The sequence below is a fragment of the Nyctereutes procyonoides genome, unplaced genomic scaffold (assembly GCF_905146905.1).
Source record: "Nyctereutes procyonoides isolate TBG_1078 unplaced genomic scaffold, NYPRO_anot_genome, whole genome shotgun sequence".
NCBI lineage: Eukaryota > Metazoa > Chordata > Mammalia > Carnivora > Canidae > Nyctereutes > Nyctereutes procyonoides.
The window spans coordinates 32,744,006-32,758,436 of NW_026575044.1; the positions used below are offsets into that span (position 1 = coordinate 32,744,006).

Here is a 14,431-nt window from a genome sequence, read left to right on the forward strand (position 1 = left end):
CGAGTCCCACATTGGGCTCCTGTAGAGAGCCTGCTTCTCCCTCTGCCTGTTTCTCTGCCTCTTTATCCCTCCATCTGTCATGAATAAATAAATAAAATCTTTAAAAAAAAAAAAAAGTAATGCCACAGAATGTAACCATTGCTATACTTGGTGATACTTCATAGATCTTACTAACTTGAACAAAAGGACAAGAGTCAGAGTTGGAATTTATCAAGTATCTCTCCTTAATTTTTTGGAGTCTTTACCTTTGTGTGCCTGCTTGTTTGTTATATGCTTGATTCTGCCTCTGTAAAGAAGTTCAGGTTTAAAAATTACACATTTTTGATTGACTTATGATTTTAGCTCTCCCCAGATTTCATGTGCTTTACACTAACTTGACTGCCTTCTAGATGCAAAGGGAAAATTAAATCAAATATTCCTTTTTCTATCATTCTTATTTGCCCCACCTTAGTATTTTCCACCTTGCCCCACTAAGTGGAGAAAACTAAATAGAGAATGTGAAACGTACATAGTCACTGGACTACATTTGAAAAATCATTCACTAACTTATTTTTAAAAATAAAGTGTCTTTAAAATTGGAACAGACTGGTTACCCGCAAAAAAATTTAGTCAGAAAAAAAAAAAAAAAAAAAAACCTCCCAACAAACAGAAGTTCAGAGCCAGATGGCTTCACAAGTGAATTCTACCAAACATTTAAAGAGTTAGCATGTATTCTTTTCAAACTATTCCAAAAAATAGAAAAGGAAGGAAACTTACAAATTCATTCTATGAGCTAGCATTACCTTGATACCAAAACCAGATAAAAACCCCACAAAAGGGCCCTCCCCACGTGGCGTTGCTGCAGCCACCCCGCCCCAGCCCCGCCCGCCCCGACCTTGCTGCCCGCTGCCATGGCACCCACCCAGCTCGCCCTATTTAGTGTCTCTGACAAAACCGACCTGGTGGAATTTGCCAGAAGCCTCACTTCTGTTGGTTTGAATCTCATCGCTTCTGGAGGGACAGCAAAAGCTCTCCGCGATGCTAGGCTGGCAATCAGGGATGTCTCTGAGCTCACAGGATTTCCTGAAATGTTAGGGGGGTGGAGGGCGTGTGAAAACCTTGCATCCTGCAGTCCATGATGGAATCTTGGCTTGTAATATCCCAGATGATAATGCTGACATGGCCAGACTTGATTTTAGTCTTATAAGAGTTGTTGTCTGATCTGTAACCCTTTGTGAAGACCGTGGCTTCTCCAGATGTAACTGTTGAGCAAGCTGTTGAACAGATTGGGATTGGTGGAGTAACCCTATTGAGAGCACCAACCAAAAACCATGCTTGAGTGACAGTAGTATGTGAACCCAAGGACTATGTGGCTGTGTCCAAGAGATGCAGAGCTCCAACAGTAAAGACACCTCCTTGGAGACCAGATGCCAGTTAGCCTTGAAGGCTTTCACTCATATGGCACAATATGGTGTAGCAATTTCAGATTACTTCAGGAGACAGTATAGTAAAGGAATATCACAAATGCCCTTGAGGTATGGAATGAACCCTCATCAAACTCCTGCCCAGTTATACACACTGAAGCCCAAGCTTCCCGTCACAGTTCTAAATGGGGCCCCGGGATTTATAAACTTGTGTAATGCTTTGAATGCCTGGCAGCTGGTGAAGGAAATCAAAGAAGCTTTAGTCATTCCAACCGCTGCCTCTTTCTTTTCTTTTTTTATTTTTATTTTTTATTTTATTTTATTTTTTATTTTCTTTTTTCGCTGCCTCTTTCAAACATGTCAGCCCAGCAGGTGCTGCTGTTGGAATTCCACTCAGTGAAGATGAGGCCAAAGTCTGCATGGTCTATGATCTGTATAAAGCCCTTACACTCTTGCATATGCAAGAGCAAGAGGGGCTGATGGGATGTCTTCATTTGGTGACTTTATTGCATTATCTGATGTTTGTAATGTCCCTTCTGTCAAAATTATCTGGAGAGGTATCTGATGGTATTGTTGCCCCAGGCTATGAAGATGAAGCTTTGGAAATACTTTCTAAAAAGAAAAATGGGAACTACTGTGTTCTTCAGATGGATCAGTCTTACATCCAGATGAAAATGAACTTCGAACTCTCTGGTCTTTGTTTAAGTCAGAAGAGAAATAATGGTGTTTTTTGTTTTTGTTTTGTTTTTTTTTTTTTGAGAAATAATGGTGTTATTGACAGGTCATTATTTAGCAATGTTGTGACCAAGAATAAAGATTTGCCAGAGTCTGCACTCAGAGTCCTCATTGTAGCCACCATTGCTGTGAATTACACGCAGTCTAACTATGTGTGCTATGCCAAGAATGGCCAGGTTATTGGCCCTGGAGCAGGACAGCAATCTCAGATCCACTGCACATGCCTTGCAGGGGAAAAGGCAAACTGTTGGTGGCTTAGACATCATCCACAAGTGCTTTCAATGAAGTTTAAGACTGGAGTAAAGAGAGCAGAAATCTCCAATGCCATTGATGAGTATGTTACTGGAACGATTAACGAGAATGAAGATTTGATAAAGTGGAAGGCATTGTTTGAGGAAGTCTCTCAATTATTAACCGAAACAGAGAAGAAGGAATGGGTCGACAAACTTAGTGAAGTTTCTATCAGCTCTGATGCCTTCTTTCCTTTCAGGGATAATGTAGACAGAGCTAAAAGGAGTGGTGTGGCCTACATTGCTGCTCCTTCTGGTTCTGCTGCTGACAAAATTGTGATTGAGGCTTGCAATGAACTGGGAATAATCCTTGCTCATACAAACCTTTGGCTCTTTCATCACTGATTTCATTGCACAGTATTTTATGGTTTGCTTATGTGTAGGTGAAAAATCACATGTGACATTTGACAATATCTTTAAAAAAAATGACATTAAGCCTTAAAAACCCCACAAAAAAAGATAACTACAGGCCAATATTTCTCATGAATATAGATGCAAAAGTCCTCAAAAGTATTAGCAAACCAAATCCAGTTATACATTTTAAAAAATCATTCACCATGATCAAGTGGGATTTAGTCTTTGGTTTTAAGTGTGGTTCAAAATTCACTAATCAATCAAAATGATGTCACATCAATAAGAGAAAGGGCAAGAATCATATAGTCATCTCAATAGACATAGAAAAAACATTTGCCAAAGTATAACATCTATTCATGATAAAAAAAAAAACAGGCAACATATCTCAACATAATAAAGTTCACATGAAAAATCCACAGCTAACATCATCCTTAATGGGGAAATCCTGGGAGCTTTTCCCCTAAGGTGGGAGCAAGACAAGGATGTCCACTCTCACCACTTTTATTCAACATAGTACTGGAAGTCCTAGTCACAGCAATCAGACATCAAAAAGAAACAAAAGACATCCAGATCAGTAAAGGAGCAGTTAAAATTCACTATTTGCAAATGACACAATACTATATATAGAAAATCTGAAAGACTTCACCAAACCTGATAAATGAATTCAGTAAAGTAACAGGATACAAAATTGATGTACAGAAATCTGTTGCATTTCCATACTTCAATAATGAAGCAGCAGTAGAAAGAGAAATTGAGAAAATAATGCCATTTACAATTGCAACAAAAATAAGTTACCTAGGAATAACCCTACCAAAGAGATGAAAGACCTGAAAACTATAAAACACTGATGAAAGAAATTAAAGATGAAACAAAAAAAAAATGGAAAGACATTCCATGAGCATAGATTGGAAGAACAAATATTGTTAAAATATCTATATTACCCAAAGCAATCTGCACATTTAATGCAATCTCTATCAAAATACCAATAGCATTTTTTACAGAACTAGAACAAACAATCATAAAATTTGTATAGAGCCACAAAAGACCCTGAGTAGCCAAAGCAATCTTGAAAAAGAAAAGCAAAGCTGGAGGCATCACAATTTCCAGTTATATTACAAAGCTATAATAATAACACCATGCTACTGGCGCAAAAATAGACTCATAGATCAATAGAACAGAATAGAAAACCCAGAAATAAACTGACAATTATATAGTCAATTATCTTCAGGATTAATTAAAGCAGTAAAGAATATCCAGTGGGAAAAATCCAGCCTCTTCAACAAATGATGTTGGGGAAACTGGACGGCCACATGCAAAAGAAGAAACTGGACCACTTTATTTCACTCTATAAAAAATAAATTCAAAATGGATTAAGATCTAAATGTGTGAGGCCAAAACCATAAAAATCCTAAAAAAGAACACAGGCAGCAACTTCTTTGACATCGGGTGTAGCAACATTTTTCTAGATAGGTCCCCTAAAGCAAGGGAAACAAAAGCAAAAATAAACTATTGGGACTACTTCAAAGTAAAGAGCTTCTGCATACTGAAGGAAACAATCAACAAAATGAAAAGGCAACCTACAGAATGGGAGAAGATATTTGTAAATGATATATCCAATAAAATATTAGAAAAAAATCAATATATTTAAATAACATATACAACACCCAAAAAATAAATAATCCAATTTAAAAATGGTCAGAAGTCATGAATAGACATTTCTCCAAAGAAGACAGCCAAGAGACACATGAAAAGGTGCTTATTCCACCATCACTCACCATCAAAGAAATGCAAATCAAAGTTACAATGAGGTATCACCTCACACCTGTCAGAATAGCTAAAATCAACAACATAAGAAACAACAAGTGTCAGTGAGGATATAGAGGAAGAGGAACTCTCTTGCACTGTTGATGGGTGTGCCAACTTGGTGTAGTCACTGTGGAAAAAAATTAAAAATAAAACTTACCTATGATCCAGCAATACTCTATGAGTTATTTTCCTGAAGAGTACAAAAACACTTCTTTATTTTTTTTATTTTTATTTATTTATGATAGTCACACACACACACAGAGAGAGGCAGAGACACAGGCAGAGGGAGAAGCAGGCTCCATGCACCAGGAGCCCGACGTGGGATTTGATCCCAGGTCTCCAGGATCGCACCCTGGGCCAAAGGCAGGCGCTAAACCGCTGCGCCACCCAGGGATCCCCCAAAACACTTCTTTATAGGAACACATGCACCCCTATGTTTATAGCAGCAGTATGCACAATAGCCAAGATATGGAAGCAGCCCAAGAGTCTATCGATTGATGAATGGATAAAGAATAGTATTAAGCCATAAAAAAGAATGAAATCTTGTCATTTTCAATAACATGGTCAAAGCTAGAGAGTTTAATGCTCAGTGAAACAAGTCAGAGAAAGACAAATACCATATGATTTCATTCATATGTGGAATATAAGAAACAAACAAATGAGCAAAGAGAAATCAAGAAAGAAAGAGAAATGAACCAAGAAGCAAACTCTTAACTATAGAGAACTGATGGTTACCAGAGAAGAGGTGGGTGGGGGGATGGAGTAAATAAGTGATGGGCATTAAGGAGTGTATGTACTTGTCATGATAAGCACTAAGTAATATATGGAAGTGTTGAATCGCTATATTGTACACCTGAAATTAATATAATACTGCATGTTAACTAACTGGAATTAAATATATTAAAAAATAATAAAGTGTTTTCACTTTGTGAGGTGAGGAGCTCAAGCAAGTTGGTAAGACATCTATGATGCCCTACTGTCCTTAATTTTATCCTCAAATTTCCTAAGGACTTTAAAGTTTGAAGAAACTCTAGTCTTTACACTTCTGTCCTCATTTTTTGACCTTTGAGGACTGTAGAGTGGCAGCAGCTTGATAAGGTAACACAGGAATGAGTCAGTTGCCTCTTTGAAAGTGGCTAGGACTGAGTAGGAGAGCCAGAGGGATGATCTGCAAATGCAGATGCCATGAGGTGAAATGAAGCTTAGGTTGGTCTGCAATGTGTTTTCCTATCCAGAGGGAAACTCATATGTAATGCAAAATTGGAGTAAGAACCAAATGCAATCTAATTTCTGTAGCAGAATTGGTGGGCTTTCAGGCCTGAGTAAGGAGGGACCTGTGGGCAGGTTCACAGCAAGTATCTTGAAAACATCAGTACCGAGTTTGGAGAAACTGAAGTTGGTAGTAAGAACTGGGTGAAAGCCCAAGGGTTACAGTATATTGATTCTCAAAACTCTAATTCTCTGTATGTATAAATATATAAAACACATGGACTCATTTATATGCATGTATACACACACACACACACACACACAAACATACACACTTGAAAAAATTACTGTTTCATTAATAGTGCCTGGTGGGTGAGGAGAAACAAAGGACAAATACTGTAGTCATTTGGTTAAAATAATGTCCCAAACTTATAAGGGCATTCTTTGAATTTACCTTTATAACAAATAATATTTTTAGCCTCAGGTTCTATGAGATATACTACAGAATTTGAATGAAGGTCATCTACACTGTAAACCTTGAGATGCTTCCAAATGGTCTTGAAATAATGTAGAATGTAGGATATAGGAAAAAAATCCCTAGATGCATAAATGTTTGTGCAATATTTAATATTGTTTAAGTAATCAATGTGCCAATTAAATAATCAATTGAAAAGAGATTAAAAGCTCCATTGTGGTACCACAGAAATATAGCTAATTTTCCTTATCTAAAATAAACATTGGGTTAAAATATCCAACAAATGCCTGTGACAAAGTTAGCTTTAAGCCTTACAAAATGAGTGTCCTCCAGCTTCTTCCTAAACATGAGCATCACTGTATTAAGAATGGCTGAGGGATCCCTGGGTGGCGCAGCGGTTTGGCGCCTGCCTTTGGCCCAGGGCGCGATCCTGGAGACTCGGGATCGAATCCCATATCGGGCTTCCGGTGCATGGAGCTTGCTTCTCCCTCTGCCTGTGTCTCTGCCTCTCTCTCTCTCTGTGACTATCATAAATAAATTAATTAAAAAAAATTTATAAAAAGAATGGCTGAGATCATTTTGCTGAGACAGACAAGATCTTTCCAGGAGTCAGTCTTTGTGTAACACAGCCTTAGGAATTGAGAACTGCAAGGTGTTAGCTGCCCATAAGTATATCTTTGCATCTACCTGCTGAGATCCCACTCTTTCTTCATGCCTGACATTTTGAAAAAAGTAGGAGTCTCTCTCCAGAGGGCTTCTGAAAAGCCCCAGGGGAAACCCAGACACTCCAACCTTCCATTATCTACAGATAATGCTAATATGAGTTCTCCAGTTTGCCTAATTGTCCTGGAAACATAACAAAATAAAGAAGATGATGAGGAGATAGGAAAGGGATGGTAATCATTTTCTCCTTCATAGTCATACTCGCAGTACTCTGGGTCTTCACTCCTCCAAACACTGATTGAAATTTAATCCTGTTGGAGAAATATAATATAGTTCATTTTTTAAAAAAATAAATACATAAAACACAGTGAAGTGAGCAATTAGTGAGATCAAATATTAGGTCCTAAAAATGGAATCGTTGAGGAAAACAATTAATTATTAAATGTGAGAATGGAGAATCTAGAGTGACCCATCCCAGACATCTCTACTTGCTTACTTAATACTTTGCCAAATGGTATCTTGGAGAAAAATAAAATAACATTTATTTTCTCATTATAGTAATTCAATTAAGAAAATAAACTGAAAGTTTAATTTGTAATGTGCTTTCTGTAATTGAGAAAGTTCAAAAAGTCATGTGCCTATTTAAAATGAGACAAATGATATATTTTATGTGTAATCTTTCTTCTATCAATTCGACATAATTTTATATAGAACTGAATTCTGGAAAATATTAGAATTAGTCAAAAGAAAATAGCTCTACTCTTTTGGTAGAATTCCCACAGAACTCAGTGAGGAAAGAATATTTTGTTTGAATTGTTAAATACAATAGATGCTGCTGAGAAAGAACAGGGCATCAGGCAAGAGTAACCACTCCTGACACTTCATTTCCCCATAAATTTAAGCCAATGCTGTCAGATTAAAATACATGTTTTGAATCATCAACCTTTGCCTAGGTTATACTATGTCTTCAGCAAGTGGATCAGGATCAGATTTTCCAAGCAACACAGAAACAATGCATAATCTTTACATCACTAACTACTATGCCTGTCAGAATTGTAATCCAGTCATTTATGGCTTTTAAACTCAGCTTCATGATTAATTTTACCATTCCATCTCAAATTTATAGCCAGAAAGCTCTAAGGTCTGTTCGGTATAATTAGCAGTAGTGCCCACTTGTTCTGGAGGAGACTATTTATTTGGCATTTTCATTCCTCATTCAAGATGATACCATTTCTTTCTTTCCCAAACACATACACACTCACACATCCTCCCCTTCCCCTTAATATCCACCCTTTCTATGATTTTGCCTTAGAATTTTGGAAGTGGGGAAAAATAGGTGCAAGGGTTGTATATGTCACATTTAGTCTTTGCTCCAATAGAATCTTGGAGTATTCCATTGCAAATGCTATTTGCTTCTTAGGACATGGACACAGAATTTCCTCAAATGTTCTGAGAGTCATGCAGGTGGGAAGAGTGCCAATTTACAAGCAACAACAGCTTCAAAAGTATCCTTTCTCAATAATTTTTGTTGACATATATTCCTCAACTTTGTCTTGCATGACAAATAACACAGAATTATCTATCTTCCTACAAGGATTTATATTTCAATTTTCTAATGCAGGAAAATATAATTCTAGATGGAGCAGACCAAAGCACGACTGGAATTCTAGGAGTACAAAATGCCAAGATATCAGCTAATCTAACTCCACGTTTATTTCTTTAACCTCCTTCAAAATGTCAAGGTTGACTTGTCATTTCCGTAAAATTTAACTTTGGGAATTATACATTATCCAGTTTTAGATCATTTTTCAGATATTTCTATTATTACTATAAATTCAATGGCTGTAAGTAAATATTTACTCTGGTGCTTCCATAACACAACACTATAATCTTCATTGTAATATCAGTACTATTTCATAATATTGTGCCCTGTAACTCATAATGTGGCATAGACCCAGACTCCTGCATTGTGAATGGTGATTAAAAGAGCAATTTTTAAAATACTTAAATAGATTAAATACTTCAAAATATTTAAATAGTCAAGAATTCTCATGTTTTTATGACTTATAATTGACCAATGTTGACTCTTCATCATTGCTGCTCATCTTTTTCAAATTAAAAATGAAAATAGGGATCCCTGGGTGGCGCAGCGGTTTGGTGCCTGCCTTTGGCCCAGGGCGCGATCCTGGAAACCCGGGATCGAATCCCACATCGGGCTCCCGGTGCATGGAGCCTGCTTCTCCCTCTGCCTATGTCTCTGCCTCTCTCTCTCTCTCTGTGACTATCATAAATAAATAAAAATTAAAAAAAAAATTCTTAAAAAAAAAAATAAATAAAAAATAAAAATGAAAATAGGGGCACCTGGGTGGCTCAGGGTTGAGCATCCACCTTTGGCTCAGGTCATGATTCCAGGGTCCTGGGATCAAATCCTGCATTGGGCTCCCTGTAGGGACCCTGCTTCTCCCTCTGCCTATATCTCTGCCTCTCTCTGACTCTCGTGAATAAATACATAAATCTTAAAAAAAATAAAGATGCAAAATATTTTACATATAAAATAATTCCCTTCATTTTCCCTCCTAAGAGGAACCCGGCATCATAAATTTGGTTGTGTCCTTTCAGTATGTGTGTGTGTGTGTTGTGTTTATCTCCACAAAAACTTGTTTAGAGAGTGTATTCTTTTTTTTTTCTTTTTTTTCTTTTTTTTTTTTTAAAGAGAGAGAGAGAGCATGTGTGTACGTGAGTGGGAGGGGAGGGGCAAAGAGAAAGGTAGAGAGAGAATCAAGCAGGCTCCATGCCCAGTGTAGAGCCTGACCCTGAGCTCAGTCTCATGACCTTGAGATCATGACTCTGAGATCATGACCTGAGCCAAAACCAAGAGTCAGATGCTTAACCAGCTGACTGGTTAAGTGCCTGAGCCCCCCAGGCACTCCTGAGGGGTGTATTCTTTTATTGTCATAGGTGACTTAAGGGACATATAACTATTTTTTTTAATAAGCATTGTTTTTGAGATGTTGCCCTGATGATAAATGTAGATTTAATTCACAGATCTAAATCATTCATTGTAGTTGCAGGATACACCATGACTTATGCAACCACTGGAAGTTAGAGTTATTTCTGATTTTTTATTATGATCAACAGTATTGCAAAATGATTTGTGCCCTTATGTACATTCACACAAGTTCCTCTAAAATAACTACAAATGGAATCCCCATGTTATAGAGTACATGCATTTTCATATTTATTAAATACTACAAAACTGCAAGAGTGAAAATTTAATTCAGCTTAATTTTCAGAAAATTCACACTCTCTTCAAATGCAATACTTTGCTATCCCATATCATCAAAAACACCTATGGATCAGGGTTTGAAAGATTTTTATGTCAAGAGTCAAGAGTATAGATTTTACAGCTACAATTTGATCAGTTAGTGAATTACAGTAAATATCATGGATGACATTATTTTCAAGGCTCAAATCTTTATAAACATCAATGTGAAACAAAAGTGAACTATATTCTCATAATTTGAATTGCTAAAACAGTAGTCCTTCCCTAGTAATTTCCTGATAATAACCAAAACTTATATGCCATAATTATCTCCTAAAGTCATCTGTATAGTTTTAATTGAAAAGAACTAAAAGAAAAAAAATCAAAAAAGAACTATGGAGATTCATTTTAGCAATAAAATGAAAGAAAATTCAGGCCAAATTATCAATACTTTTGGATACTTTACTTTTCCATATTTCCCAGGATAAGTATAAACATGTTCTCAGGGGAAAAATAGTGACTAGATACTCAGCTATATTTTTTATATATTACTTTGTCATTACCTTCCATTGTATTTTTAGATATCCATTCTATTTCCTCCAGTATTTGGAATACTCACAAAATAAATTTTACATCTATATATATTTTTAAAGATCTTATTTTATTTATTTATTCATGAGAGACACAGAGAGAGGCAGAGACATAGGCAGAGGGAGAAGCAGGCTCTTAGCGGGGAACCCAATGCAGGACTCGATGCCAGGTCCCTGGAATCACAGCCTGAGCCGAAGGCAGTAGCTCAACCACTGAGCCACCCAGGCATCCCAAATAAGTTATATTTTTATTTTGTTTTTAAAATCAGGTTGTAACTCAAACTTTGAAAGTATGATGTTGCAGATGAAAAAATGACTTAGTTGTATATTCATATATTTAAGTGTAGATTCCTGAAATAAGCTTCAGATTTACACCTGATTAAAACTAATCAGACAATTAAAATACTGTATCTTTTGATCCTGATCCTGTAATTTTTTTTGTTTGTTTTACTCAGATTGTATAAATTATACACTCAAATAGTGTTTTCTCCTAATTTGTCCCTTTCATTTTTCACTAATATCACTCTCACTAATTAAGGGATATGAAACCAAATCTTACTTTGTACCACTGCACAATCCCATTGTAATTATCCTCAATATAATTTGCATAATTAGGTAATTAAATCTATTTGATCTATGCCCTCTTTCCTTTAATTCAGAATGGTGGAGATTATATTGTCTATATGTAAATCAAAACCTATTCTAGTTTGTTTTCTAGACAGATTTCATTTTGTGTTCTATATTGCAAAGCTCATCGCTTTACTATTACACACTGATACTCATTTTCAATATATACTGACTCTGTTATAACAGGAGATTCCTAAATACTCTGGAAGAAATCATTTATTTCTTCTTTGCAGTGGCTGGTCATGCAGCCCTAGCAAAATCAATCTATGTTCTGTAAATAAATTGTTAATAAACACACTGCTTATTGGCATCAGCCACAAGAACAGATAAAATCCCCAGCCAATTATCCCACCATTCTAAGAATCAGGTAGTTGATTTGCAGTCAGATATACCATCTTGATATCCTATGGAGTTCTCTGTGTGAATGCTTCCTGAACTGCATACCTATCACCCCATCACAGAAAACCTCCAGACCAATCCAAAAGTCTCTAGTTTATGCAAAGTCAAGGAGAAAACTGCAAGGCTCCAAATCTTCCACCTCTTTTCTAAGTGATGTAGAATTTGCTGCCAATAAAACAGGCTCTTTTAAAAAGAGTGAAAGAGGGGTGCCTGAATTCCACAGTTGGTTAAGCATCTGATTCTTGATTTCCACTTAGGTCATGATCTCATGGTCCTGAGATTAGTCCTTCATGGGGCTCAGTGCTGGATGTGGAGCCTGCTTGGCGTTCTCTCTCTCCCTCTCCCTCTCCCTCTGCCTCTGCCCCTCTCCTCCACTCTCACTCCTCTCACAGGTAAGAGCGCTCTCTCTCTCAATAAAAAGGAAAAGAAAGGATGAAAGAAAAGCACAAAATGTGTAAGCACCATACATAGTAGAGGCAAAGGAATAAAGTCTCTCTCTCTCTCTTTCTCTCTCTCTCTCTCTCTCCCTCACTTCCTTCTCCCACGTCCACCCTTTCTACACCCCCAGCCTCGCTAGTCCTTTGCTTCTAATTCCACCTATAATAAGATAGAGAATCACAGTCACCAGGATGCCAAGAGAACACTCTCCCCGAGAGATTTTTGTCAGCCAGCGTGTCAGAGCATGACTGAGGAGGGCAGGGACACGATCAGAAGGAAGAGTTGAGGGAAGAGTTTGGTGATGAGTAAACTGTATGCATAGAAAAAGATGGGGGGAGAAATATTTAGCATGCAGTTGTAACGTTTTTATTGCAGACTGCTATGTACTTGGATATAAATGTGATAGTTTTTTGCAGTAGGTTCTAAAAATATTGTCTACATGGTATTGATTCTTTGAAACATATCAGGGGATCCCTGGGTGTTGCAGCGGTTTGGCGCCTGCCTTTGGCCCAGGGCGCGATCCTAGAGACCCGGGATTGAATCCCACATCGGGCTCCCGGTGCATGGAGCCTGCTTCTCCCTCTGCCTGTGTCTCTGCCTCTCTCTCTCTCTCTCTCTCTCTCTCTCTGTGACTATTGTAGATTAAGAAAAAAAAAAAGAAAGAAAAAGAAACATATCAGGCTTCCTTTGCAAATGGCCTACACATAGCCAACTCTGTTTGTGTGTGTGTTTGAATATTCCATCGATTCCCCCAAAAGAATAGCCATATGTGTTGGGTTTAATGTGCATGTATTCATATATATTAGTACAAGCTTAATTTCTTGTTCAAATCTGTGATATCTTTATATATCAAATATAATAGTAATCTCTTAGTGTCTGACAGGAGGTATTGAAATCTCCCACTATCCATTTTGATATAATTCTGGCTCCTCTTCTGAGTTCTAGATTTTTTTATTTTTAAATTTAGAGGCATAGACGACCATGATTTATTTTTCCTGTAGAGACCCAGGGTAGGCTGCCCCAAGATGGGCCACTTTGGCATAAAGATTATTTTGAATTAACAATAATAAAAACCCAAAACCCAGCACATGCAGGTAAAGCTCTCTGTTTACCCCCACACCTGATCTCAGCCTCTACTGCCTAAATTTACATTGGAAAGGAGACCCTGTATCAGGAAGAGAGCTATTAACAGAGATTCACCTTTACCCAAGGAACATAACTACATAATAGGGCAACCTTGTTTTCCCAAACATCTCCTTTAGCCTTCCTCCTCTTCATCTCCTCAGACACTACCCCTCTCTTTAGCTCATATAAGTTTTATGTTGCCTCATTTCTTTGGAATTTTGCACATATGTGGATTCCCCGTACATACACCTCTTAAATTTTTCTCCTATTAATCTGTCTCATGTCAATTTGATTCTAAGTCCAGCGAGAAGGACCATAAGGCAGAGGAAGGCATTACTCCCCTGCATTCTTTTTACCAATGTAACACCTCTGTTTTTCCCCTGATGTTTCTATCTTAATTTTGCTTTTTGAACCTAATGTCTTTTAGCACACATTTTCCTATCTTTTAGTTTAAGCTTTTTATGTGCCTGCTTAAATAGGATTTTCTAAGCTAAATATTAGATTATATATTTGTATCCAAGAGGTCTCTCTTTTACTGATTTGACCCATAGTTCCTGTATTCCTATTATATTAGAAATTACTTCTCCCATCTTATTTTGTGCTTAATGTTGTATTGTTTCCTACCTTCTAATATGTTAGTCAAAGTTTTGTTATATAATTAAAATAATCTTTAAAATATACCCTTAATTTCCTCTGTGATTTTTTAAAAAATATTTTTGTATTTATTTTCAAGAGTGAAACCACACAAGTGGGTGGAGGGCCAGAGAGAGAGGTAGAGAAATCTCAAGTCGGAGCCCAATGCAGGACTCCATCTCATGACCCTGAGGTCATGACCTGAGCTGAAATCAATAATTAGCCTCTTGCCAACTAAGCCACCCAGACACCCCTCCTCTGTGATTTTTTTTAAATGTTTATTAATATATGTGTGTTTCAATAAAACCCTAGAAAACTTTGGCACATTCTTTATTTGCTGAGATTTCAAAACCAGCCTTCACCTGGGAGATAAAACCAAACTTAATGTGGATAGTTAAGTTTAAGTTGAGAATACATTTATT

At 37.0% G+C, this 14,431-nt stretch overlaps 1 pseudogene; it reads left to right on the plus strand.

Annotated features, from left to right (window-relative positions):
* The first annotated feature begins 890 nt into the window (after window positions 1–890).
* Window positions 891–2,773, plus strand: LOC129509044 (bifunctional purine biosynthesis protein ATIC-like; annotated as a pseudogene).
* The last annotated feature ends 11,658 nt before the right edge of the window (window positions 2,774–14,431 follow it).